This window comes from Gymnogyps californianus, chromosome 3, assembly GCF_018139145.2.
Source record: "Gymnogyps californianus isolate 813 chromosome 3, ASM1813914v2, whole genome shotgun sequence".
Taxonomy (NCBI): domain Eukaryota; kingdom Metazoa; phylum Chordata; class Aves; order Accipitriformes; family Cathartidae; genus Gymnogyps; species Gymnogyps californianus.
This window is the reverse complement of record NC_059473.1, coordinates 111,190,346-111,210,071: the sequence shown is the minus strand read 5'-3', so window position 1 is coordinate 111,210,071 and position 19,726 is coordinate 111,190,346. Positions and strand designations below refer to the sequence as shown.

Sequence of the window (19,726 nt, the reverse complement as noted above, 5' to 3'; positions counted from 1 at the left end):
GAGCCAGACTGCAGTACTGCAAGGAGAAACGTGCTAGTTTTAAAGCCCATGAAATACATAAGGAACAAATAGAAAGTTGCTTTAGACCTGCAACCAACCCACTACCTTTTTTGTGAAGTGATCAGTATGTCTCCAGATGCTCCAAAATTGAAAGAGCGTTGGAAAAAAAACCAATACAGGTACAATTGACGGTGAACTCTCTAAAGAGCTAAGAGATCACAGAACCACAGAAGGGTGGAGGTTGGCAGGGACTGCTTGAGATCATCGGGTCCAAGCCCCTGCTTGGGTCAGCTACAGCAGGCTGCCCAGGACCATGTCCAGTCGGATTTTTAATATCTCCGTAGATGGCAGCTCCACACGGTCTGTGGGAAATCTGCTCCAGTGTTTTACCGCCCTCACTGTACAAAATAAAAAAGGTTTTGTTTTTCCTTATGCTTAAATGGAATTTCTTGTATTTCAATTTGTGCCCATTTCCCCTCATCCTGTCACTGGATACCACTACGGAGGATCTGGTTTTCCTCCTTTGCACCGTCCTGCAGGTATCACATCATACCCGCCCTGAGTCTTCTCCTCTCCATCTCCAGGCTGAACAGTCTCAGCTCTCTCAGCCTCCCCTCATTTATCAGATGCTCCACTCCGTCATTTTCATGGCCCTTTACTGGACTCACTCCACTATGTCCATATCTCCTTTGTACTGGGGAGCCCAGAACTGGACCCAGCACTCCAGATGTGAGGGATTTTGTGCTGGTGTCTGCAGTTATTCCACAATGCGTATTTATGTATTTATCACATTTATCAACAAGAATGTGATCAATATGAGGCTGACAGGCTTTTAGTTCCCCAGATCCTCCTTCCTGCCCTTCCTGAAGACAGGGGTGATGTTTGCTTTCTTCCAGTCCTCAAGAAACTCCCCTAGTCACCATGACTTTTAAAAAATTATTGACAGCAGCCTTGCAATGACACCAGCCAGCTCCCTCAGCACTTGTGGCAGCATCCCATCATGGCCCATGAACCTTCATACGTCCAGTTTGTTTATATATTCCCTACCCTGCCCCTTCTCCACCAAGGGTAAGTCTGCCTTCCCCTAGCCTTTCCCACTGGTTTCAAGGACCTGGGATTGCTGCAGGCCGCTCTTATCAGCAAAGACTGAGGCAAAAAAAAGCATTCTTCTTCAAAGACCTCCTCCTTGGTCTTTGTGACCATGTCCCCATTCCCATTCAGCAGCAGGCCCACATTCTCTACAACCTTTCCACAGAATCTTTAATACAATTTCATTTAAAAAAAATATTTAATTCCATACTTGTGTATTTATTCATTAAAATAGATCTGCAATTCTCTTTTCAAAACTATTGACTGCATGAAGAAAGTTCTCCCAATTTCTACTAAGGTTTTCCTGCCAGAGGAGAATAAAACTTACAGACAGATTTTGACATGCTTATTCATAATGAACTCAGTAGGACCTGAAGTTTGCATAAGTATGGACTGTAAGATTTGACCCTCATTTCTTAATACCTGAAGTGTTTCATTAAACATTCTTAATTCTCTGTATTTTAAATGATTACTTGAATTTATCTCTTAAAGCGATAACTTTCAGTTGTTCAGGCTACTTTACCATTTTAAACGTATTAAAAGCAATGCTTTTTCTGCTTTAGTTGGTGGTTCTAATTCAGCAGAGCACTTTGTCATGTATTCATGTTTTAATCAAGTCAATTTGTGCATAAGGTACGTTCCTTTAATAGGAATTTAGCAGGGGTTTACACTTTGTGCACAGGTTCAAAACTTTCCTGAACAAGAGTGAATTCAGGCTTCTGGTTTTTTTATAGACCAGATTAAAAACAGGGCAATCATGTTTACAGCAAGAAGACTGAAATAATGTGTTTTTATTCAATCATTTGGTTTCATCTACTTTAATATAAGCTACATAGCCAATGCTCAAATTTTATTGTTTTGAATGATTGCCAACATTTCCTTTTCTTTTTTTAAATGATCTCCCCTCAGACCGCAGTTCAGACTTGCTTGAACACATGCTTAAGCAAATGAATAGTTCTGCTGTCACTTACTATTACACATGCAACTTTTTGTAACAGTTAGGAAGTTGTATCATGTTCATTATATTTTCTAAACAGTGTTAAAAATTGGCTTAGACTGCTACAGGACTATCTTGAGAAACAAGAAAAACACGCATTACCAGACTTCTAGAGAAGACCAGGCTCACAGTACTTTCCATTCCTCTTAAAAAGCAGTGCTAAATTGAATACCAAAACAATCTTGGAACAAAACCTGAATCATATGTAACTTCTCTTGAGCGTATTTGGAGAAAAATTAAAGTCCCAGATAATTCAAATAAAAGCCTTACATAAATACTACTCCTAATTAGATATAAAGGAAATATGTTTTTCCCTTTAATGAAAAGCAGTTGAATTAGTAGCTTCTTAATAATATATCACAGATGAAAATAAATTAAGACACTGGGAATTCAGTCATTTGAAGCATTCCCATTCTCAAACATTAAACTATCACCAGCGAAGTTATCTGAACAGTCTAATTTAACACAGAGGTACTTTAAGGAATATAGCTCTTAATTGGAGGACTCAAGGTAGACACCTATATCACCTTATACCTGAGCTTCTCTCACTGTATCAGGTTAAGGAGACAGCTTTCCTATTCTAGGTACTAGTGAATCACCCCTTCCTCCTCATGCCAACACTGACTTTTGTTTCAAAGCTTTTGTTTCCAATTTAGAGAAGGCAATTCAGTTCTTTTTCAAAATGGCTAGAAAACACTCTGCTTTGCAATGGCAACTGATGCTTGCTTTTTTTTCTGAAGACCAAACACAAGTGGTATAAAAACCACAAATAAAAATTAATACCGAGAGCCATCACTTGGCTTATTTTAAAAAGAGTGTTAACAGACAAAAACTGTTCTTAGTTGATGTGTGTTCATAAAGAGATGTAAACACAATTGGGATGTGCAGATGTAGGAAGGGCATACTAATCCACCATAAAGATCAACCAAATCAATTGCTACTTTCCAGGGCTTAACCCCTAAGCTCAAAAACATTCACTGTAGTACTTATGTTTCTACAACACAGCGCTGAGTCATGACGATGCAAGTTGAACCGAACACCACGCTTCCAGGAGTACGCAGTAATCTCTTGAACTGTAAACTGCAAGCATAAGCTGGATCCAACACAAGATCACATCTCAGTAAGACACATTATAGCAAAGGGCTGCAGGCTGAAAGGTTAAGGACGGAGGAGACTGTAGACTTACTTCAGAAATCAAGCACTGATAATTTTCACCAGTCACTACATACCCTGTTCATACTCTGTTTAACTCTGAAAGAGCTGTGAGTTCATACAGCAAATCTCTTATTCTGCAAAGTTTGGTACATACTACGAGGGTTAAAACAGAAAGAACACCCAAATTCCAACATAGCAAATGTTAGGACAATATTAAGAAAAAGCAAGATACAGCAAACAAGCAGCCTCAAAATTAATAAAAGTTATCACCTTCTACCTAGCTATGTATCTGCCAGAAGAACCTGATAAAACAAGTTGCACTGAAAGACAACCAGCAAATCAACTAGAAAAGCAAGATCCAGAGCTGGGGCCTCCCTCCTTCAGGTGAAAAAACTCTGCCTCCAGCACCCCAAGGGAGGAGTACTTGGACAAGAGAGGACAGTGTTAGATCATACGCCACACGCTCTCCAAGTATAACTTTCACTTATCCAATCATAAATTAAAAAATTTTGCGTTATCATATTTTCAAGTTGTATTTCTGTGCTAAATATTAGGACAACTCCCCTGTCCATCAGCACGTGGAGTTACTGAGCTCTCAACCTTGTTTCGAGAACCTGGAAAACACTCCACATACAAAACTCAGTTACAACCCCTTGAGGGCACTTAATAATTTCAGGAAGACTGACAGAAAATCCTTTTAAAGTTATGCCACCTGCTAGCCTTTTCAGGTGTTTCGCAAGCTGGGGTTTCTTCAAGACTGATCAACAACACTGACAGAGTCCATAACTTGTCTAGATTGGGTACAGAGTTTACTGAGAACTTTTCTTAACAGCTTGGTCTTTAAAATCTTTGTATCTTATTCCCACATGTGACAAATAAGGTTGCTTCAGGTCTTCTCCAGAAAGCAGTACAGAAGATTAGTCCTACTTGAGAATACTTTTTTCTCCCCCCCTGCCACTGACTTCAGCTGAGCATAGGAGAACAAAATACACACTGTTGAGTCGGTGAAGAAGTGTCTAGAACAAGATTTTCATGATGATAAATATTCATTAGACTATTTAAATCGGTTGCCTTTATCTTTCAAAGTTACATGGAATTTGTCACCTGTATTAGAAAAGAACAAGCTGGTTTTCAGAAGCAGATCAGCCAAACTATTAGCATGATAATCAGATCACAGTAACAGGTAATTGTTTTGGGTAAGCGAAGATTGCAGCCTCTCCTACTTGTTTGGACAATATCAGAATGTTGCTGATCAACAAGTAGAAAACAGTATGCATTGGCTGGCTTTCTAGATTAATTTGCAGGCTCCATAGCTTCTTGTTTTAAATGTGGTCTGACTCTCTTCTTAGATGATGTATAGGCCGTTTCCTTCTGCTCTATCAGGACAACATCCCAGCAGGCATTACTTACATATTCACAGTTCAGTTTATTTTATTGTGATAATGTTCTATCCTTTCTGGAAAGAACTAATTATAGAGTTGTTTTAAATTCTCCCTTTTATATTTTTCCCCTTCCATCCTCCTCTCCTGTTCAGTACTTTTTTTGCAGCACAGTTCCCTTCCTCGTCATCCTTCTACCTGTGAACTTCCATCCTGGGAACCCTTTCTTCCCATGCCCGCACATTCTCTAAGGCTCTACCTTCACCTGTGCTGCTCATGTTCAGCAGTGGACATCCTTCCCAAGTGATTCTTTTAATGCCCATTTAATACTGGAATCTAATAAGGTCCAACTTCATTTTTGCATTATCGGCTTTTTGTAGGTCTCTGGGAATCTCTGACATTTAGAGTTTGGATATGCTTACAATTATCTAAAAAACAGCAAGGCTTCATCATTTTTAAGATGACAAATTCAACCTAGACCAAGTTTGAAAAAGAGTGTACCAAACTTCTCAGTAAATGGACTAAGAAAGCAATTTAACTTGAAGGTTTGGAAAACATCAAGTTATGAGGATTGAAGAAGGGGTTTTTGCAACACAATTCAGAATTTTGGTTCAATCTTTGCGTAAAGTAAGGCATGTCCAGAAAACAAAAGGTATTTATTGTAAAAGTAATAAACCAAATGGATGCCCTCATGTGTGTAAACATCCTTGAACGCAGCCTGCATTGAAGCGCGCATTCCCAGGAACCCAAGCTAGCTTTAAATTTACGTAAGGTAAAATTAGGTACCAACAACAAGCACAGCAGTTGAGTGCTCTATGGAGCCTGGTTCACCTCACTTTGCTTCTGCTGCTCAACTGGTTCAGATATACCTGGTCGTCTGCAGCATAAGCCTGATGTGGGACGATGCCAGCCACAGTGCACGCAGGTTACATAAAAGAATTGACAGTAAAGACAATAACTGTATCAGCTGTGAAATTTACACCCAAATTAGTATTTAAAACTGAATGAAATGACCTTGTAAACCAATCGTTACGTACTAGATCCTTAATGTGGTCAGCAAGCCTAAACTCCTAGATTACTAAAGTTGGGGGGGGGGTTTCATGGTTTTTGTGTACTCTTACAGTACTACCGATCTGGCTACCTCCCATACAAACACACACCAACAAATCTTGCTGATGCATATTTTTTAAACGACATTTTTCTTCCCCCTTGCCTAACCTCTATCCACCTCTCAGGGACCATCACCATCCCACCTGGAACAGCAGCAAACCAATGCAACAGCCATCACACACAAATTAAATGTGCTTTAACACTGTGTATTACTATGAATACAAACTTTAAAAAATAAGCAACATTCACTAAAACTTTTTTGCCATCTAACCTAGCTGGAAAAAAACTAATGTAGTGAACTCTGTTGCACAGTCAGATTCTGTGTAGTCTCTTCATGAACGCCTTCTTTGCCAGAGCACAGGGTACACAGAAAAGACATACGCAATGTTTAAAGGGAATCTTTAAAGGCCCCTTCCAACCCAAACCGTTCTATGATTCTATGACATTGTAAGCACTGTTACCACTGCTGTATAGAAACGTCCCAGACTTGTGAATTGCTGGCGAGTGTGAAAGTATACTGGGGAGAACCACTGCACCCGGCTCCTACATCCTTTCCTAGGTCACTATCAGAAACAAGAGACCAGATTCAATGAGCCTTGAGTCTGACTCGGTGCCATCATTTTTATGTGGACTAAATGAGCGGATACATTTCTTCAAACTCTTATTTCCATGAATCACATACAGATGCTGATGTAACAGCAAGAGGGTGTGCCTGGAATTATTAAAAGGGAACCAAATGACAAGAACAAAAAAGACGGGTGAAACTGCTACAACTCCATTTAGACAACTGCTAAGAAATACGCAGCTCGTGAGACTCCTTCTACTAGAAAAGACATAAAGAGACCAAGCACACAATTAAAGTTGCTGCTTTACAAGCCTGCCATCGAGCAGAAAGGACAACTGAAAGTTTAAGACAGGAAAACTAAATCAATCTGTGCACCTTGAAGACAGGCAAACAGGTTGCCCAAGTTATCTGCCTGGCAACAAATGCACAGAGGAAAAATAAAAAAAAAGTCAAGATACCATTTGAAAGCACAGAAGTCACACTGGCAGCCTCTCTCTTGCTCTCTCCTTTGATAACTGTTTCAGCTGAAACAGCTACTACATCTTAAAATCCCAAATTACTTCTGATCATTGTTGCAGAGGAAGTGAGAAGGATCTTTGTATAGAAAAAGATTAATGTTGGAAGACTCAATAAACAATGTTTATGCATTTTTGAGAGAAAAAAAATCTAGGTGTGCTAGAATATGAGACTGCATTAAATTGACACAGGCAGTTTTTACTGAAGAATTCAAGATGGCACGTGGATGAGCCAGCAACCCACACACACAAGAAAAAGTTAACTGAACATTCAGTAGATGTACTCCTTTACCGGGGGGGGGGGGGGGCGACACGGGACAGGACACAAAAATATAAGAGATTTTTGTTGGATGCATAGCAGACCTTTTAATAGGCTACTTTCAGAGGAAGACATCTTTTTCATTACATGATTCCTGGCTAAAGTGGTTTTTGAACAAATGAGTTTCAATATTATTAAACCAACAGAGACATGTGCTTGAGTGTTAGCCTGTTCATGCTTACAAGCTAGCTCTGACAAATATCACTTTTCTAAACAACGTAGTCTTTCTACAAATGGAGAGAGTAATCCAATAAGGAGCTGAACTGTCATAATGTATTGAAATTTAAGAGTTTGAAAACAAATTTTATTGAATTTCATAAATATTTTTGGTAAGTTTGTTTTCTTTCTTCATTAAGTAATGCTTAAAGACAGGTATGGACAAGCTAGAGTTTCTGTTACACAACAGCAAGCTCCCATGATAAACTTGATTACAATAACCCTTTCAGCAGTGAACTTCCTCCTCAGCTTTTTTTTTTCTTTCAAATAGAAGCCTCAGCCTTGCTTCTTTTCATTCTGCACTACTTTCTATCCTGAACAAGTACTGCATGCACCTGTTAAAATGCACAAAAAATACAGAGTTAGACAGAAAAAAAAAATCCCACAGATAGAAAGACACCCACTCCCAACAAAACTAAGATTACAAGGTATCTCAAAACACCAGCAGACCAAAGCAGGAATCGCTGCTTGTTTTGGAAAGTAAAAGCAGCATAGCTGATTAGCAGAATGTGTATGGCTAGAATTTTATATCTCTTAGAAGATTTTTTTAAAATAAACAAGAATGACCAGCTTCTGTCTTAATTTGAATTCTTTAAATAGTTACCACTAAAAAAAATTAAAATAAAAAAAATCATATGGCAATTAAGCTCATTCAACTTTTAGTCAGGAAAAGAGGCCCTTACGCATCAGATCTTGAATGTTTTGAGAAAAGGACCTCAGCAAACAGAGGAACGTGTCTAAAAGCCAGTCTGTTGGATAAACTTTCCAGGGAAGCAGAAAGCCACTGTCATTCCAGTCTGAACACTGGGAGAAAACAGAGCAAACATTTTGACCTGCATTCATGAGTTTATTAATAGATACAGTCAGGAATTACTTTTTGAATCAGACCCAAACTAAAATATAAATATGCAATCCACCAAAACCTGGAGCGTGAGACAGTCCAAATGGCAGCAGTTTCCTATGAGCTGCGTGATGGCTTGAAGCCATGGGTATTAGCCAGTAGCAGATTATTAAGTGATATGAAATCCTTTTGAAAGGCCAGCGTGAAAAAAAAAAAAAAAAAAAAAAGAAATACGGGTACAACTTTACAGGATTTAGGAAATCTTCAGGTTTCCTCATGATGGTGCCACAAATTCACCCCGTTGCCTCAGGCAGGTCTCTTTGTCCCAGTTTTCTACCTTGTGATAGAGCAGCACAACACCACCCCTGAGAGTCCAGCCCCGGAGGAACAGCCACCAGGTAGCTGAAGGCACCGTCGCGTGACAAGGGGTAATGATCAGCATCAAAAGAAGAGAAAGAACCAAATATTCTGCAACTGTGCTGGCTTCACATGGCATGCACTAATGCAGGCTTAAACTCTCACATTAAATGAAGAAAAGGCAAAGATATATGCAGCAGCTCACTACTTTCCACTTGCTAAACTGAGACGCTATCTTGGTTCAGAAACAATATGAGATTAAATGATTAATGACTACACCCTAGCGCACTTATACATTAGTCTCAGCTAAAAGCAAATTCATTCCAGTAATTCCTAAATTCCATATGCTTAACTTTAAAACCTTAATCGCTATTCAAAGACATGAAAAGAAGATAGCATTAGCTTAATCTATTCACAAATCCAAGACCTGTGCTTACTTTTAGGGCCAAAAGAGAATTGCACAGAACTGAAGGCTGTTTAGAAATATTAGGAGTAAAGTGCAAAAACCCTTAAGCTGCCATCTCTGCCATTCCAGGATGGCTCCCCCATGACCTAGAATTTATTTACTCTTACAGGGCTTTTCATGTTTCTCCTCTTGCCACATTTCTAGGTCAGACTTCTTGTAAGCGTTCCCTCTTCCTCCTCGTGTTGGGATCATCCCTACTACTGAACAGTAAGAAATTTTACATTGTGAGTTTTTAAAAAAGCAATTCCTTTAGTTCCTCCACCAAAACAAACCAAAGGTTCACTAGAAAAATACAAGCATACAAAATCTTTTTTCAAAAAGCAAAGTTTTTGCTTAAGAAAACTGTGTCATTTTCATTGCTTGGATTCTTTGCCATAGGCTAGAGATAACCCTTTTAAGCAATGATTTTGCATACTTTTACCATTTAATCATTCCTCAACATTTTTCAAGTTGAATAAGAAACATCCCCAGATCTCTAAATCTGAAACTTTAAAGGACGGTATTTAGTTCATCTAACTTAAAGGCTTGAACTATAACTTTAAAAAGAGTTGTTGTGAGATAACTAGTTAATGAAAAATGAAGTTTTACGATCTTAAAAGAAGTCTCCCCAGAACACAAAAACCACAAACTGAAACCCTATCTGAAATCCCAGAACAAAAGAAGTGGCTGTACCACATCAATCCAAAAAGATCTATTTAGCCTTGCATCCAGCAGCAAGCACGAGAGATGTGCAGGGAGGAATTTATGAACAAGCGAGCCACAACGATACTGCCAAATGTCTGTCCAGCTTCACACCATTTGTGGCTGAGTCAGCAGCGAGATCTCTGCATTTTTTAGTTCCAGGTCCCTTTTCCTTCATGGCATTTGTCCAGTCATTATCTGGCCCTTTTAACATCCAGAACATCCTAACGCAAGGAGTTTCACCAATTACCCACAAAATGTATGAAGACGCATTTCCTGCTGTTTGATTCTGAACCTGCAGACCAGCAACCTTTTCTGACACCTCCCAGTCCTTGTATTGGAAGAGACATTGAACAGTTGCCTCCTAAATATGTTCTACAAACTATCGCCACATCTTCCTCTTAGTCACCTCTTCTTTAGGTTGAAAGGTAAGTAGATAATATTAATTGTTTCTTGTAGGAAAATTGTCCCTACATTTCATGATCCTTCTTGTGACTCTCTGTACCTCTTAGTTCTTCTGCAACTTTGAGAAGAGGGAGGGTAAGAAAAGCAAAAAACCCAGCCAGAATTCCATATAGTATTTAAGATATGGGTGCATGATAGATTTATACATTAACATAAAGTTGTTTTGAACTCTATTCCTTTATTACAAGTCAGGAGTTACTAGAAAATAATTCCAATGTAGCCGGGCTACAACAACTGCATGTTCAAAAACAGCATCATGAAGGGAGTACAGAAACCTGTATAATTAAGATCACACAGATACTTAAACTAAGGCTGGTACATGAACATAATAGCATTGATAACACCAGCTTTCAGAGAACGCTATAAATTGTATTCTTTAAAAAATAAAATAACTTCCTATTTAACAAACATAATAGCATGGACAAATCTATTGATTGACATGTACTTCATGGGTGTGCTTCGACACAAAACAGACATTGGTGGAAAAAAAGTATATCTGTGCGTTTTAATAGCAGCTCATGGGTCAATTAATTATGATTTTTTTTTTTTAAAGAAAACCAAAAACTAACATGTAATGCTTACCTACTGTAATGATGCCATACCAAAAACTCAAAACTTGCATTGTATCTGTCTTTTAAGGTCTTCTCCTTCCCACTCAGTTTTTCTTTGCTTACTACTATTTTCTCCAAATAGACTCAAGATATTTTTTTAAGTCAACTGTTGGAAAGGAAGAAAATTTGAGAAATTTCAAGCTGTTTCTGCTCCATCTGTATTCTCATAACTGTGAAGCTCAGAGATTATATATTTCAGTAGATGCACAATGGGGAAGGTTTGCCTTTTTTTGTTCTCCCCCCCATAAATCTGATCAAGAGGGTAGCATTTTTTTCAAGACTTGTTCCAAACTGCTTATAACATAGATTAAGAATTTTATCAAGAAAAAAAGAGAACAAAAGTGAAAAAACAAGACTGAAGAGAATGATGAAGACTAAACAACTTGTAGGTATACTTTGGTTTACACTGGGATTTTTTGTTTAAAATTATCATTCTTCTTTAAAAATTACTTCTGCAAGGGTAGGTAGTCTTTACTTGCATCAATGATATGCACTTTACTTTTTCCTACAAGGTTTACTCATCAAAAATGGTCAGCAGACAATTTTATTTTAAAAACCATCTTCAGACTAGAAAGTGATTTAACATATCAGCATTCAAAACAGTAATGTCAGTTTAGAGAACGCATTGTTGTCACCTATCAAATTAGCAATACCAAAGCAGTCACCAAATGGTATAAATCATTTCCACAGTAAGAATTTCAGTACAGCGACCTCATGCAATATTCACAATACAAAAATATACAGAGGAATTTCACTCCTCCTTAGACAATGGGACAAAAAACATAAAGCCCTAGAACAGTGATTCACTTCATCCGCCCCTCCTAGAAGAGTACTATAATTAGGAGACTAAATCCACACCCACAACTAAAGAAGCACGAGCACTTAAGAAATACTGTCAAGTTTATAAACTTCTATTCACATACCCAAACTCTGTAATGAAGCAAATGCTAATCCTTCGGCTTTTAAACTGATGAAATTATAGTACCATAAATAGCATCTTTGATATAAAACAATCACAAAGAATGAAATATCATTTGCTGTATAAAAGCACTCAGCCACATTGCATCCAATTTAGGGTACAAATCAAGGAATGATACCAGCAAACCTGAGGGAGGCATTAGCCTGAAGAGCAGGACAAATACCTATATTTTTAGCGACACTGGAAACAGTCATCATGAGATTTCTAAGGATCTTCAGTGGTCAATATTACAGCTTCATATAGGCTTATGCCATATAAGCTTAGAGTTTACCCAGAATATCTGGCCACCGGCTCTACGTTTGGAGAAAGGCAGGTATGAGCAGCATGCTCTACAGCCATTCCTAAGTAACGTCGTCCTCACAGACATCGTGCTCTTCCCTGAGCACCTCATGGTTTGAGTATAGACCTCACTCTTCCCTGTGCAGCAATAAAGTTCACCGATCATCTATTTTATTGTGTGAGAAGACACTCATTTTTTCTGTATTCGAAAGAATGATGAAAAAGTACTTAGGTTTTGTTCTCGGTGCAAGGTGGGAAGAATTACCACCGTGAGTGAAAGCAGCATGCAAACTCTACGAGCTTGCCCAGCCCTCCACGAAAAGAACAGAGCGTAGGCAAGAAGAGTGAAGCACCAATACTCTAGTAACAGTCCCTCTGCTAATCGCCATCTATCCTTCTTCAGTATCTACATTTAAGTTATCTAATGAAAATGCTCTCAGTAAGTGAGAGAGGTAGCTACTTTTCAAAGCTTCCCAAGGAAGATCCTATCTGTCTAAGTTTAGGAACTTCAAACACAGTAAAATACTTTATCAATTTGTGATATGCTCCTGACTGCAGGAAACAAAACAGAAGCAGCTCAAAGTGTCTAACAAGAAAATGCAAACAAGTGTTTCCAATGTGACTAAGCCAAGCAACACAGCTGAGCAATAGATACAGAAGTGATAGACAGTTTCCATGTGTTATTCAGTACTGTAAATTCAAAGAACTGGTTTTCAAGAAACCTGTAATACTGATGCTGCTTCTGGTCAGAACATAGCCAAATTATTCAACCAATGCTAGCAGCATAAATGATATGAACCCCCTCACACTTTATAACAAGCTGGCAGAAATGATTAGAAATTAATGAGGACTGAACGACAAATTAATTCTAAAATTGAGCCATTAGCCTCAAAAGCTGAAGACTACAACCAAGTCCTAGTTTTGGTTGTATACAGCAGGTAATCGTCAAAATATTGAGCAATCGTCTTTTCTTAATCCATGAGAAACCCTCCAATTTTATGTTTTCCTCCAGGCTACCTGACAGTTCTTCTGCCCCCACCATTCACAGGGAAATCAAAATCAGGAGGCGTCTTAAACGACTTAAACTTGTCAGCTAAATTTACAAAACAAAATGGCTTTTACTATGCTTGAACAATGCTGAATTGATTCAAATACATTTTTGTGGCATATGCCCATTTAATTCAAACCAGTTTTTACCGAGCAACTGAGTTGTTAGATGGTCACAAGGCACAAAATGTTTATACAGCACAAGTATTAATAACCGTAGTCCAATTGTAATGTTGCCTGTAACGAGGAGAATCAGAAAGAGGGACTAAATCTGAGGTTCGATATCTTTAACCTTCTTGCTATAGTAAAACTCAGCAACACTTAACCATATTGTAACATAAATGATTAATATTACATCATCATTTTGAACCTGGAAGACAAGTCCTGCACTGGGCAGTACTGCACAAGGATACAAGTCCCGAGTTTAAACCTTGTTCTCAAGTAGGATAGTAAACAATACAAAAATGTGTAGCTCCTAGATATTGAAGCACACACTTCAGACCTCTCCAAATACAGTCCTGGTAGGTCACTGTGTAGTGACCAGACAGGCCTGTCATATCCCTCTTTTTATTGTGGGATAATGGGATAAAGGGAAAACCACAAAAAAAAATCCCCCTTTTGAAGCAGAGGGGCGATTTGACTGCATAGTGCTCAGGGACAACCTCCTGGATAAAAAAAGGCAAGAAACAGCACTATAGATATTCCGCAATGAAACAAGAGGTAAAGGCGACTAAGCCGTAAGCAGCAGGGAAACTGAAAAAAACCCCAAACCTTGAATTTCAATGCCACAGGTAAATGGGTAAGTCATGAAACAAATATGAAGAAAAAGCAGGATTGTTCTGTAACTGGAAAAAGAATACGAATTCATCTTGTTAAAATCATATGTAAGGAAGAGAAAAATTATGTCTGCAAAAAGGCAAACCAGTATCTGATAAAACAGAGTATTTTACAAAGGAGAGGCCCAGATAATTTACACACAAGAAGCTTCACGGAAATAACTGAGGAGCTCTCTGAAACACAAATGTTGTTTTTTAAATAATCTTAAGAAATTCTAAACATCAAAGGACTCTCCACATTAATATGCAGTATTTTAAAAAATGTAAAAGGGAGATTCAGGAACTCTAGAATTATTAGCTTGGCACAGATCCTGAACAAAATAATACAATGGCAATGGGAAAAATGGAAGCTAAAAATATCCTGTCAGTCAAGCAACCTTCATAAGGTCAGGAGAGGAGACAGCCAACTGAAGCTCCAGCTCCCACAAGGAGCTGCTCTGAAAAACCTTTTTCCTTCTTTATGGGATAGCTAAAGGGGACCCAAATCAAAATTACCACAAAGTCTCACTGGAAGACCATAACTCATAATTGTACTCAAAACTCAAGAGCTGCTCTGCTGGAAAGCAAAGTGTGCAGAACAAAGGAGCAAAACAGAAGCATCCTTGAGAGCAGAGGAGTATCTTGGCAAATTCATCTCAGAAATTGGATCTCTCAAATCCTCAGCAGAAGTGCGATTTGATTGAAGCTGACACAGAAAGATGGGTGGCAGAAGGATTAGTGGCAGGGAAATATGGATACAAAAGTGCTGCCAAGAATAAAATCAAGCAAAATTAAAAAAAAAAAAAAAGTAAAGAAAGAAACAGAAGAGAATAACAAAAAGAAAATACAAGCTATAGAATACTGTAAAAGAAGAAACCAAAGAATTGGAAAGTTTCCAGACAGCACAGAGAAGACTGATCATCTCTCAATGTTTAAAGCAAGCCTTTCATTCCCAAATAAAAGAGGAAAGAAATTTAATAATCCAAGCTGGGGAGGGGGGGTGTGTGTGAATGCATGCGTGCAAGGTATATACTCCTCCAACTCAAATAAAATCAAATAAATCTAAAGCGTCATACAGAATAAAACACTCCGCACTGAAGTGGCACATTCTCAAAAGAGCTGAAGTCTTCCTGTCTACTTTATAAATACATTATGGTACCTACTTCAACACCTATCACAGGTTACTTTAAGGAAAAGGAAGACCTTGGATGAATTAGACCTTTTCTTAGAGCAGCAAATATTTCTTTTCAAATTCTTCCTTTTCCCATCAAAGCCAACATCAGTTCATAATGGAGCATGAATTAAAATTCTTATTAAACTGCACACAATGGAGAGCTGCCCAGAGCTACTGGCCTAATCTGACACAGACAAAAATAGACACAATTTTAATGTAGAATGATAAGCTATTAAGCCTGAAAGAAAAAAAGATATCTGGGAGAAGAAAGAAACAAGAAGCCTTTCAGTTAGGTGGGAGAAAGGGGAGAAAATCCTGACATGTGCTTTTGAGTTTCATGATGCTTCTCCTCTTGTCCACCACACGGATTTCTGAAAAGCACAGTATATTGCTGCCACTTTACCAGGATGCATTCAAGAATTCTCCACAGGCTACGGAAAGAGGCTACAGGTAAAAAGGCTATAGGTAAGGAAGATGCTAACATCCCTCTCAGCTGGAAGTTTAGAAAGCATTTCTGTATCATGGAAAAAATCTGAAGAGTAACACTAGGAGTTATTCAAGAATCAAGACATCTAGGGATGGAAATAGCTGAATTATATAGAGCAGAATTCAAACTAAATAGTGCTTCTGTTAACATGGCTAAGTTGGAGGTAGGATGTGTAAAAGAAAACAAAAATAACAATGTATACTAAGACAACCAAAAAGTAACCTGGATATTAATTTTCTCACGTTGCAAAGTCAAAGCTGTCTAAATACAATTCTTGTTATAGGCAGCAATACTCAGTGATTATATTTAAAAAAGAAAAAAACAAAACCACAGAGGAAGACAGAAAGGAATGGAATTAAATCATAAAACAAAAAAGGAAGCATTTTTAAGATATAGGTTCCTAGAGAGCAAGGTATATCAACAACACCCTGTCAGTACTGAAGCATTCAGTGGCCTTGTAAAAGACAGAAGGTTTCAGACAGACTTAGAATTGTTCAGCTACTAACACCTAAGATTAAAAAAAAAAAGAAAAAAGAGAAAGGCTTATATAGAGAAGCCATTCCATGACCACACTCCAGGGCAGAAGAAGTAGCAAGGATAATTCGGTAAATACCCATTCCTTTTGTCTTCGAGGGCAGGTTGGTGGACAATTCCAAACAGAATTCATCTAACACCCACCAAGCTCAACTTTCTCCTAGCCCCCCCATCCCCGAGAAAAAAAAAAAGATTCTTAATAACTTCAGGAAGAAAGGAGTTATTTTAAAGTTGGAGGAGAGATAGAGAGAAGGGAACTTCACTGAGGTCACACATCAGGCTCCTCGCCAAGTCCAGATACTCGTGCATCAAAAAGATGACCATTCCCAAAGCTCTTCAGAACAGCAGGATCTGAAAGATATTTATGAGACTACACCTATCCTGTTCCACACAGCACATACTCCAAAGTGACGCGCTTGTTATCTTCAATACTTGAGTAAATCATGTTGCCCAACAGCCATGGGAGTGACCTGCTTGCCTATATATACATGTACATTTAAGTTTGTGTGTGTGTATTAAGAATGTGAGAATCAAAAACAAAAATTATTTTTTGACATAAAAAAAATCAATCTACAATGCATTAAGGGTAAAATACACTAAAAAGTAATGAGTTTTATAAAAAGTAATGAAAGCTAAAGGTAAACTTGAGACAGCAAAGCAGAACCAACTTTAAAGCACAAACAAAATAACTACATAAAAGATAATCGAGTATACAGTCCTGAGTCAAAAATGTAAGGAAAAACAGATCTATGGCAAGGACAAGTTGTTGCTAGCTCAAGAGAAAAGGGATGCTTTAATCAATTTTGTATGAGGATAAAGACAAATCCCTAAAAGCGCAATAAAGGATGCCTATCTTAAGGATGTATCCCTACTTCAAGCAGAAGTGGAAGAGGGAATGTGTGTGTCACTCCACTGGAGGACAGATACTATCAATAAAAACAAAACAAGCTGAAAGCAAATTAGCCACGGAACTTTATATATACTACTACTAATTTACAAATTCATTTTAACTCCTACACTAGCAGGCTTTTAAAGAAATATATATCCTGTGCATTAAAAAGGAAACAAAGATGACTTCCACCTAAAAGAGAAAAGATGACTGCGCTCATCAAAGACATACTGGCTACTGGCACAAGCCTCAAGATCAGCAGGGATTTACTGTAGTTAAACAAACTGCAAATAGCAAGAAAAAAAACTTGATCTCCTGCATAGAACAAAAACCAAAACTTAAGTATCTTATTCTTTCTTGATGCATAAAAAAAGGTTTTAATCAAATGGAATACGAACACTTGTTTTAGAAAAAGAAAATTTTGCAGAGTAAGATGAAAATTTGCTTTTCTCTTCTTGTATTGGGAACTTGGAACTTCTGAACTAAGAACTAAGCAGGAGCACCCTGCTACTGCTGCTGTTTGCCCTGTGAACCCTCTGATCGTGCATTTAAGTAAAACTCATTCACCAAAGGCTAACTTCTAACATACACGTGACTTTAATAAAGGAAGGGACAAACAGGATGACTACTCAAGTGAAGGCTTAGAGAAGAGACTTGGAGCAATGGAAAGATCAACACATATGGAAGATAACTTATTTTACAGAAAGATCTTTTATAAGGTACTTTTATCCTTCATAAAATACTTGTGAGGTAGTACTTATCTCCAGCTAGAACCTGACACATGTCTAACAGTTATGCATCATAATAAAGATGATACAGAGAGGCGGAGGCTCCTTTTCTCTTTATTTATGAGGCAGTCACACCCAGAGCTCCCAGACTTCTGGACAGAGGTGTCCAGAAATGATAACCTTTGTGGCAGGTATTTTAAATAAAGTTCAGTTTGGGCAGAATGAAGAATTATGCCCTTCTAATTAGCTGTTTCATTACTAAAATATGAAGGGCTTATCTGCCACCTACACTGAAAATGTGAAATAGAATACAAGGCATACTATACCATTTGAATCATAGCATGCTTGAGGTTGGAAGGGACCTCTGGAGATCATCGAGTTCAACGCCTCTGCTCAAAGCAGGGTCAACTACAGCAAGTTGCTCAGGATTGTGTCCAGTCAGCTTTTGTGCATCTCCAGAGATGCAGACTCCACAGCGGTTCAGGGCCGTCTGTTCCAGCATTTGATCACCCTTATGGTAAAAAAGTTTTACGTTTAAATGGAATTTCCTGTATTTCAGTTTGTGCCCGTTGACTCCTGTCCCTCCACTGCGCGCACCACCAAGAAGAGAGCCTGACTCCATCCCCACTCCTTCCTGTCAGGTGTATATACACATTACTGAAATCCCCCCCAGCCTTCTCTTCTCAGTGATAAAAATCCCAGCTCTCTCAGCCTCTCCTTGTATGACAGATGCTGCAGTCACCTCTAATTGCTAAATTGTAGGCAGGACAGGGAAAAATTGTCAGTGATATGGACTCCATTCCTGTATTACACAGCACAGAAGGTCATCAGCTGGAAAGCCTGAGACTAGTCACATTCCTTGCATATGAAATACTACTACTAAATGACGAGGCATAAAAAAAACCCTTGTGCATGTACACATACACACATCACTACATAGAAAGATAGAAAGTAGATGTGACTCACCTTGTAATAATTGTTGCATTTATTTTTTTAAAGCTATAACAACTTCAACCTTGTACAAATTCAGCATATTTTAGGTATCTGAGAAATTGTTACCGAAAAAAAACTTTAAGCCACTGAGAATGGTTTTATACAAGATGAGCCTTATCAAGTGTCATGGTTCAACCCCAGTCAGCAACTCAGCACCACGCAGCCGTTTCCCCCTCACCCTCCCAGTGGGGTGAGGAGGAGGAAAGGAAAGGAAAAAAAAAGTAAAACTTGTGGGTTGAGATAAGAACAGTTTAATAACTAAAGTAAAATATTATACTAACAATAGTAATAATGAAATATTATAATAATAGTAATGAAAAGGAATATAACAAAAAAAGAGGGGGGGGGGGGGAAAAACCACTGATGCACAATGCAATTGCTCACCACCCACTGACCGATGCCCAGTTAGTTCCCGAGCCGCAATCCGCGCCTCCCGGCCAACTCCCCCCAGTTTATATACTGGGCATGACGTTCCATGGTATGGAATATCCCTTTGGCTAGTTCAGGTCAGCTGCCCCGGCTCTGCTCCCTCCCAGCTTCTTGCCCACCTGCTTGCTGGCAGAGCATGGGAAACTGAAAAGTCCTTGGCTTAAGATAAGCGCTACTTAGCAACATCTAAAACATCAGAGTGTTATCAACATCATTCTCACACTAAATCCAAAACACAGCACTGTACCAGCTACTAAAAAGAAAGTTAACTCTGTCCCAGCCGAAACCAGGACATCAAGTTAGGCTTCATCAGTACTTAACTGATAAAATGTTGCTTAGTATGACTTCAAATCCCTCAAGGTACTACGACATAACTACTTCTTAATTCAAATTTGGTCTGCAGGGAATTAGCACATGACAATTAAATGCACTAAAAATCTGCTCAAAATAAGAGAGACATATTGAATAGTCCTGTCAGTTATCAAGATTTTTGAACATGTTTGCAGCTTACATTCACCAGACTTGAAGCATAACAAATAATGGCATTAGAGCATCTTACCTGTCTGGTTATTAACAGTCATAATCCCATAAAGGTTTTCAAGGTAA

At 38.4% G+C, this 19,726-nt stretch overlaps 1 protein-coding gene across 1 annotated transcript in view; it reads right to left on the bottom strand.

The window, feature by feature from the left end:
* TAF1B (TATA-box binding protein associated factor, RNA polymerase I subunit B) overlaps positions 1-19,726 on the bottom strand; it is a 50,620-nt gene that overhangs the window by 13,535 nt on the left and 17,359 nt on the right.